Consider the following 11428-nt stretch of genomic DNA (forward strand, 5'->3'; position numbering starts at 1 on the left):
TGAAATATTGGCATTTAATTTTTTTTGAGCTTTTGTTTTTGGTTTAGGATGACCAATTTTTATGATATTGTGAATTTGCTTGCATGCTTTTGTATTAATTGTTGTGGAGCTTAATGTATATCATTAGAAATATGAGAAATTTCTGATCCATTGCTGTGGTCAACAATTTATTTGTCATAACATCTATTGTGGTCTTGCTATTTTCAGATTTGGGAGTGTACAAGGAAATAAATATGTTGTGCACAATATTTTGTCATTATCTGAGTTGCAACATTTCTAATCTACAGATCTGCTAGTTGGCTACTTAATTCGTTCCATTTTTAAGGTACGTGGAGTACCAGAGAAAATATGCACTAATTGTAGAGTATAAAAGACTTGAACAACTAATTAATGAGATTATATGGCTGTAGGTTTGCTAAGTGAATGCTTTCTTACAGATGCAAGTATAGTAAGTGGCACTTGATATTTGTACATGTCAGTTGATTTACATGTATAATTTTAAACCGCATTTCTTGCATGTGGTGCAACTTACCATGTTCTACCAAACTTGATTTGTCTGGTTATTTCATTTTTACTGGAATATATGACTGTAAGCCATTATAGATTATTTTTCTTGAGCATATTGTTTTAATTTCATATAATTTTGACTTGTGATTTTCTGTTCTTATCGGTCTACAGGGAAGGTCTACCAAGCTGCAATTTGGTATGGACTTATTGTCCACTTTTGAATATATCCTACTTCGTATTATATATGCACTTCCCATAATGTTAGTTCTTGATCCACATTCAATCTGGTCAGAAGCCCCATGCTTGTGAACTGGAGCTCTCATCAAGAAAAATCACCTCAATGCTTAAATGATACAGACCCAAAGTCTTCGTGGACTGTGCTTGTGAACTTTTTTTCAGGCACTAGGATCCTGTTTGGATTGATATTAGGTGTTGTCTTCCTTGGTTTTACTGGTCTCTTTTATCATTTATATGGGTGGGAATTTATGTACGAGGCACTTCTTTACCATCTAACACGAACTCATCTAAGGCACAATTTCTCCATATATCTCTACCACATTTAAGTTCATTATGAGCATGAGTTCTCAATACTAGAAAAGCAAGTGTCTTTCTTGCCAAAGTTTTCAGTTTTGGTGGTTCTCATATTCAAATATGTCATGGATCTTCCCTTCTGCTTTCTTGTGCAGAAAGTGGCATTTGTAGCATTTAATAAGTTATATTTCCAGGGAGAGGTATTGCTGAAGTATTCTATTTTTATACTGCCTTGATTTATTGATAGTTTTTATATTTCCGTTCTTATTCGGACTATATTTATATCAGGTGGCAGCGGCTAGAATGGGTGTGCAGATGGCAAAGCAGCTGGGACATGAGAGATTGTGCTATTTAAAGATTTCAATTAGTGATTCCGAATTTGTTCCACTACAACTAGTCATAAATAAAGCATAAGTTGGAATTGTACTTGTTGTAATAGAAAACCCATTAGTATGAGATATTGTACATGTGCTGTAATATATTTATATATGTAATAAAAAAAATTTTGGCATAAATTTGTTGTACATGTATTTTTTTTTTTTTTTGTAATATTAATATATTAGAAATAATTATTAGTGAATGAAATATTTTATTTTGGTATTCTAGACATTTTATTTATAAAAAAAATTGGACAAGAAAGAGCGTCCCCAAATAGAAAATATGGACAGGAAAAAGCGTAGCCAAAATGTTAAATAGCAAATGTATGAAAATTTGGACATAGAAAAGCGTCACCAATTTTAAGATTCTTGACGTGAAAAAGCATCGCCAAAGTTAAGAAAGAGCGCCAATTGTGGCATATTGCGACGCTTCGTATAAAAATTTGGACACAATAAAGCGTCGAAATCCGCGACGCTTTTTTGTGTCTACCAAAAATTTTCGACTCACGTTTTTTCGACGCTTTTTAGAAGCGTCGAGAAAGATTTTTGCGACGCTTTTATGTGTCGAAAAAAAGGCTGAAAAGCGTCTAAAAAGCACGCTTTTGTAGTAGTGGAGATTAGATTGAATTTAGTTTCGATATTCATGTATGCTTAGTTCACTTTCAATTTGCTTTCGTGTTATTTCATGTTCAAATAGCATCCTCGCCTACCCACTTCCCTTGGTGTTTAGTTATATTGATCTTTAGTCCATTTCGCTCTTAGTTTGATCTCTTAGTTATTCACATCCTTTATTTCGAGATAGCTTAGACTCTAAGTAATGAATGTGGTGTTTGTGCATGCCTCCCTGTGGTTTGACCCCCCTATTTACCCTATACTTGTATTAGGTTAGTAGAGTGTTATAAATTAATTTGATTTAGGTGTAGTCGTTCAACCACGCGATTATCCCTTTGTCAATACACCTTGCCTTCTCAAGTAGTGTACAATTCAGTCTTTCCGCGAATCTGTTTTGTTGTGGTGTGTCTCTGATCGTCTAGTGACTCACAAAGTCACAATGCCTTTCTGAACACAAAACCCCTTGAAAGCTTCTTCTATGTATTCGGTACCATTATCAGACCATACTGTTTTTAGCTTTTGACTTGTTCTATTCTCAACCATTGCTCTCCACGACTTGAAAATATCAAATACCTTATATTTATGCTTAAGAAAATAAATCCAACCATATCTAGAATGATCATCAACAAATGCAAAAAAATTCCTAGAACCACCTTTAGAAGTAACTTTAGCCGGACCCCAAACATTCGTAAGCACATAGTCTATTAATCCTCTGCTCTTGTACTTTCTTGTAGAGAACTTCACCCTGTGTGCTTTTCCATACACACAATGCTCATCACAAAATTCCATTTGGGGCTTCTTCATGTTCTTCAGCAAACCTTGTCCACTAAGAAATGATAGGCCCTTTTCGACATATGCCAATACACATGTGTCGTATCCTCGTGCATTCTATTTGGTCTTTGACTCCATCAATTCCAACTGCTAAATCACCTGTAACAGTTGTCCCCAAAAGAGGATGAAGATTACCATGACGAATTCCCTTCATCACTACCAAGGAACCACGAACAACTTTTAAAACTCCATTCCCCAAGACTATTTTGCAACCATTTTTCTCTAATGACCCAAAAGAAATAAGGTTCTTCCGCAAATCTAGGATGTGTCTCACATCCTTTAAGGTTATTATTGTTCCATCATGGATCATGACTAGGATAGTACCTAGCCTGACAGTCTTACAAGCATGATCATTTTCCATCCAAACAGTACCTCCATCCAAACTCTAGTAAGTTGTAAACCACTTCCTGTTTGGGCACATATGGTGTGGTGCACTTGAATGAAGCATCCATTTACCGGATATCTCATTGCATTTTTCTGAAACTAAGTAACAATAATCATCTTCATCATTTGAGACAAAACTAGCTTCTTGTTTTTCATGTTGTTTTCCTCTAGAGTTGTCGTTGTTGTTCTTCTTGAATATTACCCTCTTATTTGGGCAATTAGCTTTAAAATGACCAGACTCACCACATTTGAAATATGACCTTTCCGTAAGAGATCTAGATTTTGATCTAAACTTTCCTCCCTTGCCTCGCCCTCTTTCATTAGTCCTTCCTCTGTTTGCAAACAATCCTTGAGCTTGTTTGTTGTGTTCTCTTCCATTACTAGACATCATTTTGCTTGTAGCAACCTTTCGATGGTCATTCGCTATAAGCGATGTTCTTGTGTCATCCATGGTTAAAGTATCACCCACAAGCATCAATGTTTGAACCAGATTTTCATAGGATTTCGGTAATGAAAGCAATAACATGAGTGCTTGGTCTACCTCATACACCTTCACATCAATATCCTTCAACTCTGATATAATCCTATCAAACTTATTAATATACTCCCGGATTGAGGTGCCTTCTTCTATCTTGCATGTATACCATTTGGATTTAAGTAGAACCTATTTGTTAGAGTTTTCGTCATGAAATTAGGTTATGTTTGGCCAAGCTTCTGTAAAATAGTTTCTGTTTCTTAGAAGTAGTTCTCAAGAAACTGTTTCTAAAGAAACACTTGTGGGAAACATACTTATTTGGCCACAAAATTTTAGAAGTGCTTTTGACTTTTGGAGAAATAGAAACAATTTTACATTGTTTGGCCTGTTGAAAAATGTCATTGTATGGCCAAGCAAATGAAGAGTAATGTTTATTTTATAAAAGAAGATTAATGTTTATTTTATAAAAGAAGAATAATGTTTATTTAATAAAAAAAATTATTTTTTGTCTAATAAATGAAGATTAATAACAATTGAAGATTAATTTTAGTTTGTAAATGAAATGAGTACTCATGTTAATCTTTTTTTTAAAAAAAAAAATTATATAAGACACTTTTTTTTCCTCACATTTCTCTACTTTAGCCCTGCTAGTGCTCTGCTACTTTATGCCATTAATACCTCCCACCACCATGACACCATTACTAATGGAGATCATTAATGTTGTTCATAAGTCTATCACTTGTTAAAGTTCAACCCATAAATTAAAAACCCATCCTAAAGATATCTAAACTTTCATCTAATTCATCAAAATCCTTCCTTTCTCCCTCCATTCCTCTGCTTGTGCACCAATTTCACCACCACAATCTCCAATTTCGTCACCCATAATCTCCAGTTTCACCACCATAATCTCCAATTTCGCCACCCATCACCGATTTTTGGCCGACGTTCGGGGTTTTAGCAGCAGATATAGAGAAGGTATTTGTGGATAAATCTATGGAGACAAAAGATAGAGGAGAGAGGGGGGAGGAGAGAGGGGGAGAGTCTAGAGGGCATGATTTTTAGAGAGGATATAAGGTCCTTTTAACTTTTTTTGAAGGTATTATCGTCCAATAAAAGTTTCATTAAATGATTATAAACAGCTCCCCGAGAAACTGAAAGTAGAAGCTTGGATTTGGAGCTTCTGTTTCTAAGCTCTTTAAGAGCTGTTTTGGGCTTCTAGAGATACAGAAATTAGCTGTCCTTGAACCCCTGTTTGGCCCAATTTTAGATTCTTTGGCTGAGAAGCACTTGTAGAAGCTAGGCCAAACATGCGCTTAGTCTCTAACTTTGTCCACACACCAACGGCTATTGCTTCTTCATTTACAAAGAATGCAACTTCCTTCTCAAGGCATAAGATTATAGCCGCTCGTGCTTCAAGATCTAACTCTTACCAATCCTCATCCTTCATGTCCCCGGGTTTTTGTTCTTTTCCCACTAATGCCTTATGTAAACTTTGTGATACAAGCCAATTTTTCATTTGCATCCTCCAATAAGAAAAATTGTTTTTACCATTGAATTTTCGATTTCATATTTCCCAACTATAACCATTCCTCATTATAATTAATCTCAAAATAAAGAATTTTACCACTTAAGATTTTGACGTTGGCTCTGATACCAATTGTTACAGTTCTCGCAACGAAAATGTGGCTTCTACTAGATAATATGAAACCGATACCTCACAAATATAAATAATATTTTGGGATAAACAAATAACAACATAAAGGAAATAATAAATATAAGAACATAAATTTTCTTAATGATAATAAACTTTGATGTGCAAAAAAATAATAACTTAATGCTGAACAACAAATGGTTAATTATAGCATGTGGTTTGCAAAATAACGTAGCATGTTGTTTGCAAAATATACTCCTTTCATTTTGTATTTTGCCATCATACAACGATTTTCCTCTCCTAGAAAATAATCTCTTTTCTATTCACATTTTTTTTTATCAATTCTCAATTTATAAAAATATATGACATGGTTAATTATAGACATATATTCCCCCAACTTTCAAGTCTCAAGTATATATTGACTTGCATAATTGGGCTGACTTAACATATGAGAAGTGCCGGTTCATTAGGGTCATTCATCGTACCTTAAAAAAAATTACCACAATATTCTAGAACGTGCATTACACAGAGTTGAGAACTTATATTTCGTCCCCTATATATTATAAAGTTAACTCAAAGCATAACTTACCATTGATGGTGCAATATAATTTTCAAAAGTTAGTCTTGAATATTAAACATACTAAAAATATACTCCAAGAAAAAAAAAAAGTTTAAGCAACTCATGATAGAGTATATATCTGAGACTCAACCATCAGCTTAAACTTTTGGTGAGTGGTCCTCCAACATTGTATCAGAGCCATGCCACGGTTTGGGACCTCTAATGACTTGAGTATATTGCTAGGCCCATGGATTCTGGGCCAAATTGAATTAGATCATGAGATCCTAGAGTTAAAGGGACCTTACATGTGAGAGGGAGTATTGAAGTATATCCCACCTTATAATACATGTAAAAGTCTCATGTTGATAAAAGAAGAGAGAGTTAAATATTTAATCAACTCAAGTTATTGCAATCACAAGCATCAATGTGTTTCATTCTAGATTGAGAAGCATACTTGATCTTAACGTGAACCATTACGTTCCCTATAATTACTTGTATTCTTGCTTATACAAATAATTTATAATCGAACATTCAATATTGGATAAATATAAAGGAAAGAGAATACAATTGCCTTTTTAATTAAAACTAAAACAGCAATAAATACACGATTACAAACTGTTAGGAACTACCCCTAATTTTACCATTTTCATGATATTCCTAGTTTCCTACTAACTCTTTTGGATTTACCTTGAGCAACAACAACAATATCGTCGTTTCGCAATGAGTGATCATCAACTTCCTTTGCTGCACGATTCGGCCTATGAAGCATTTTTTTTTTTTTTTTGAGAGAATTCGCCTAGAAGCATTATTGTTCATAACATTGTCCTTACTAGCTTTGCTCCTTTCATCAAGGATTGAAGATCTGATTATTTCAATATCTTCAGTTGAATATTCGCAATTGATTGAAGGCACTAGCTTCGTCTTTTTCTTTATCTCCTTCCCTCTACCCCATACTACGCCATATAATCCCATCACGATTAATATCGCTCCTAGTACACCTATATAAGAGCAGAGTCTTACACTTTGACCGATACATAATTTATATAAGAGAATGTATAATAATAACATTAAATTCAGTTTAGTAAAAATAAGGTAAAGAGAACAGGGTCTTACACTTTGACCGACACATAATTCTTTGTAATATAATTTACTTTCATAATAAGATGTAAGAGGTGTGATTTGTGTGATTTGGGATGAAGAAGAGATTGTAGAGGAGACGAGCAATGAAGATTAGAGAGAGAAACAAAGTAATAAAATTTTGAATTTGTTTAATTTTAAAATATAGAAAAAAGGATGTAATAAAATAAGTAGTACTGTATAAAGGAGCATAGATATATATTGTATTAAGAGCGTTAGTTCATTCAAAAAAAAGGGGTTGGTTTCTATAAAATTTTAATTCTAAAATATATTTAACAAAATAAAAAAAATTACCATGATTAAAGATTTTAATGAAAACAGTTATTAACTTTGGTAATAAAAAATATATAATAAAACCAGTGAAAATAACTTTTTTCTTTTTTAATGCAAATGAGGGAAAGAACCCAAACAAAGAAAAGCACAATTACACCACCAAACGTGGCAAAGCCACTCCAACTAGGTCTTCCCAAAGAGAGTTCTTTATTTCAATTGTAGGATCATCTAAATAAATCACTCTCTCTTAAATATTTTATTAGTCTCACTGTATTAAGTTGTATTTAGTGAATATATGTTGTTTAGGGTAGGTGCTCACCTATGTTTCCAAATTCCGTACAATCGGAGAAGATACAACTCATACAAGCAACCAAGCTATAGAAACACCAGGCATTAGATAATTTAAACTCTTGAGTATTATTCACTCTGTTCCTATTTTTTTACCCCATTACAAACAATTGAGTCAAATATAAAAATCTTTGAGCGTAATTAATATACAAGAGATAATATAGTAAAGTAGGGTCATATTTGATTTCTCTCATTGTATATATATTTTAGAAAATATTTCCACCATTAATCCCAACTTTGCCTCGTCCCCCAATTTTAATCCTAACTTTCGTTTATTCACTATTACTCCCAACTTTACCCCCCATTAACTTCTACTGCACCCAACTTACTTGCAACCAGTTAATCAGGTTAACATTTGTGTGTTAGATTTTTTTACACACATGTCACTACGTGATTGGTCAAATAAAAAAACAAATTTTTTTAAAAAAAAAACCAGCCAACCAAAACAATAGCCACCGTTAATGGCAGCCGGAATCGGGGAGGAGAAAGGAGGGGAGGCCAAATTTCGACGAAGAAGGCATTAGGTAGGTCGGAATTGAACGGGAAAGTGAATGCAAGGGGCAAAAATGGTGGGAGAAGGGTGGAGGGATGTCGGAATGGGAAGAAGATGGGAGGGTTATGGTCGGATTTTGACGAGGAAGTGGCAAAAATCAGCTGGGATGGGAGGGAAGTGGTTAGATTTCAACGGGGAAGAGATTAGAGGGCAAAAACGAAGGGGAAGGGGCGAAAACGGTGGGGAGGGGGAAGGGGACGGAAACGGCGGGGAAGGAAGGAGGAGCTGAGGACTTTAAACGGCGGGGGAGAGGGGAGCAAAAGAACGGAAATGGCAGGGGCTGCCATCCGCAGAAAATAGTAGGGGCTGCTGCCTGCCGGAGGTGGCAAGGGCCGCCACCTGCTGGGGTAGGGGTTAGGGTTTTAATTTATTTATTTTTTTTTCAATTTTTATTTTATTTTATTTTTAAAATATTTTTTTTGACCTATCACATGTTGACACGTGTCTAGTAACCTGCTACACCAAGTTAGATGACCGGTTGGGTGCAATAGAAATTAATAGGGGGCAAAGTTGGGAGTGATAGTGAATAATTGAAAGTATAGATTATTATTAGAGAATGAGGCAAAGTTGGGATCAATGGGGGCAATTTTTCCTATATTTTATTAATATTAAGTTTGTACTTGTATAATTTTTACGCATATAGAGTTGAAATTAAATGCGTTTAAAGACGCATATTTGGAGACCGTGAAAAATCAAATTGGATAAAAAAAAATAGGGACATGATAAGTATTAGGAAGTCATTGATTTTTAACTTTTTCTTTCGGTCTAGTAGATTTTTATTCTTACCAATTATTTTCATTTTTTTTTCATTTTTCCTTTAAAATGATAATTATTTGAGTTAAGCTCTTAAAACATAGATTGTGTGTGTTTCTTTTTTTTTTAATTGAATATTCTTATAATTGATTGAATTAATTATTTTCTTTAGGAATAATGCACTTTAATAATTCCAACTTTGCTCGATTTACTTTAAATAATCTCAATTTTCACATGTGTTTTCTTTCTTCAATCCTAAATCGGTCAACGAAAGTCAATGACCTCTTATTCTAAGTTACCTGGCACGTGTTGAGGCATGATTGGTGCAAAGAATAAAAAAAATTAATAAAAGAAAACAAAAAACAAAAAAAAATTAAACAACATCGCACCACCACCAGTCCACCACGTTGCCTAGCCCCTTCCCTAGCCCCACCTCCAAAACCACATAACTCACTCCCCTGCCGCTGCACCATTGGAATCATGTGTCCTCTACAGCCCCACCCCCAAAACAACCCATAATCAAACCCCCCGTCCCCCAAATTGCCACCCCAATAGCCACCATTAACCAAAACCCCAACCCTTAACAAAGCCCTTCCTCTCCCCACCATGCAAAACCACCCTTATCTTACACCTCAACTATCGAAACCACCTCCTCTCTTCTTCTCCCTACCGCCGAAACCACCCTGAATTCAAAACTATTCCTTTCTCTCTTCTCCGTATGCCTGAAAACGTAATACAAATAGGGAAAGGAATGTTTTCGATGTGGGGGGCAAGGGAAGAAGGTCGGAATTGTGGTATTTGGATCAAAGAGGGAAGTCAGATGGAGGGGGATGGTCAGCTGGGAAAGGGGATGGCCACCAGCATTAGTGGCTGGTGGTTTTTGTGGTTATTTCTTTTTTTTTTTTATTTCATGTATTTTTTTTTTATTCTTTGGACCCAATTGACATGCACCACGTGGCAATTAAACTGTTTTTACAAAAATTTAACCATTTCTTCAGGTAGCCAGTAATCGAGATTGAAGAAAGAAAAGACATGTGAAAGTTGGGATTACTGCAGATCGGAATAATCGATAGTTGGGATTAGTTAAAGTAAATCGAGCAAAGTTGGAATTAGTAAAGTGTATTTTTCCTTTTTTAATGGATATTGGCGAATTACACTTAGGTTGTCAAAGCTCAATTGAAGTTTTCTTCCACTTTGTCGTTGCAAGTCGATTAAAAAACTTTTCCTTTTATAATTTTGCATACATATGAAAATTGATATTAGGAAAAATCAAAAGTAGCTAGTAATCCCACCTTTATGCAATATGCTAAAAACACCTTAAAATAACCTGAAAATTATTTCTCGTTTTACCCTCATCATTTCAAAACTAGCCTTTTAACCTACAACCTATTTAACATGTATTTTTTTGTTAAATATCTTTCCTTCCCTCACAACCATTTTTCCTCTACACAAACACCACCTTACTGACATCGCTCTTCTACCCACCTATCCGGCAACCATCCCAACCCACCCATGCTCCTATATAATGATGGAAATCATAATAATATCAGCAAGAGTAATAATTTGTGGGATTGCATGGTTTTTGGTTGGGGTCTCTAAGTGTTGAATTAATGAATTTGTAATGCTAAAATACTATTTGTTGTAGTAAAGATCAATAAGAAGTTTCAATATGCATCTATTTATATGCCTCCTTAATTAGCTTCTTCTGAGATGCAATTCTATGAACAGTGATTTCGTTAATTCCCTTCTCATCAATTCTCCATCTTGTATGTTCCAATCATATTTATTACCAGATCGATTTAAGAAGCTAGGAAAATCAAAATAAAAGATCAAACATAATTAAGATAATGTAAATGATGATGACTATTAATATGACAAAGAGGATTATATGATAATGATGATGATAATGTATGATGGATGATGACCTTGGCAAACAAGCTCTTTCAGCATCACCAACGTTGTCGGCTGAGGCGATAAGTTGGAGAGAGGTAGCTTAGAGAAACGCTGGTGTTTAGGAGTGTCCATTATTCAGATAAAAACTGAAATCCAATCCAATTGAAATTGAATTATTAATTCGGATCAGATTCAAACACAAAATTGGATCAGATCAGATTTGTTGAATTTTTTATTTTTTTATTTTTGAAAATTCGTAGTTTTGAATTGAATCTGATTAACCTTGTTTGGATCCCAAAAAAAACTTAATTAAACAAAGGATTGTTTGAATTAATCATGTAAGATTATATATGTTAATAAATAATTAATATTAATTATGTAAAATTCCATTTTTAATACTTGTATTATCATGTACCAATCTTTTTCCTTGACTAAAATTTCTATAGTTGCATAAATTTTTATTTTCATAATCACTGTTGGCCCTAAAGATTTGCAATGTATTTTAATTTAGATTTTCGGATCAGATCTAAGTAACGTAACAGAA

The 11428-nt window shown here is 34.3% G+C and overlaps 1 pseudogene; it reads left to right on the forward strand.

Annotated features, from left to right (window-relative positions):
• The first annotated feature begins 516 nt into the window (after positions 1-516).
• LOC145616887 (GPI mannosyltransferase 1 pseudogene) lies at positions 517-1452 on the forward strand (annotated as a pseudogene).
• The last annotated feature ends 9976 nt before the right edge of the window (positions 1453-11428 follow it).

The sequence above is a fragment of the Chenopodium album genome, chromosome 26 (assembly GCF_948465745.1).
Source record: "Chenopodium album chromosome 26, dcCheAlbu1.1, whole genome shotgun sequence".
Classification (NCBI taxonomy): domain Eukaryota; kingdom Viridiplantae; phylum Streptophyta; class Magnoliopsida; order Caryophyllales; family Amaranthaceae; genus Chenopodium; species Chenopodium album.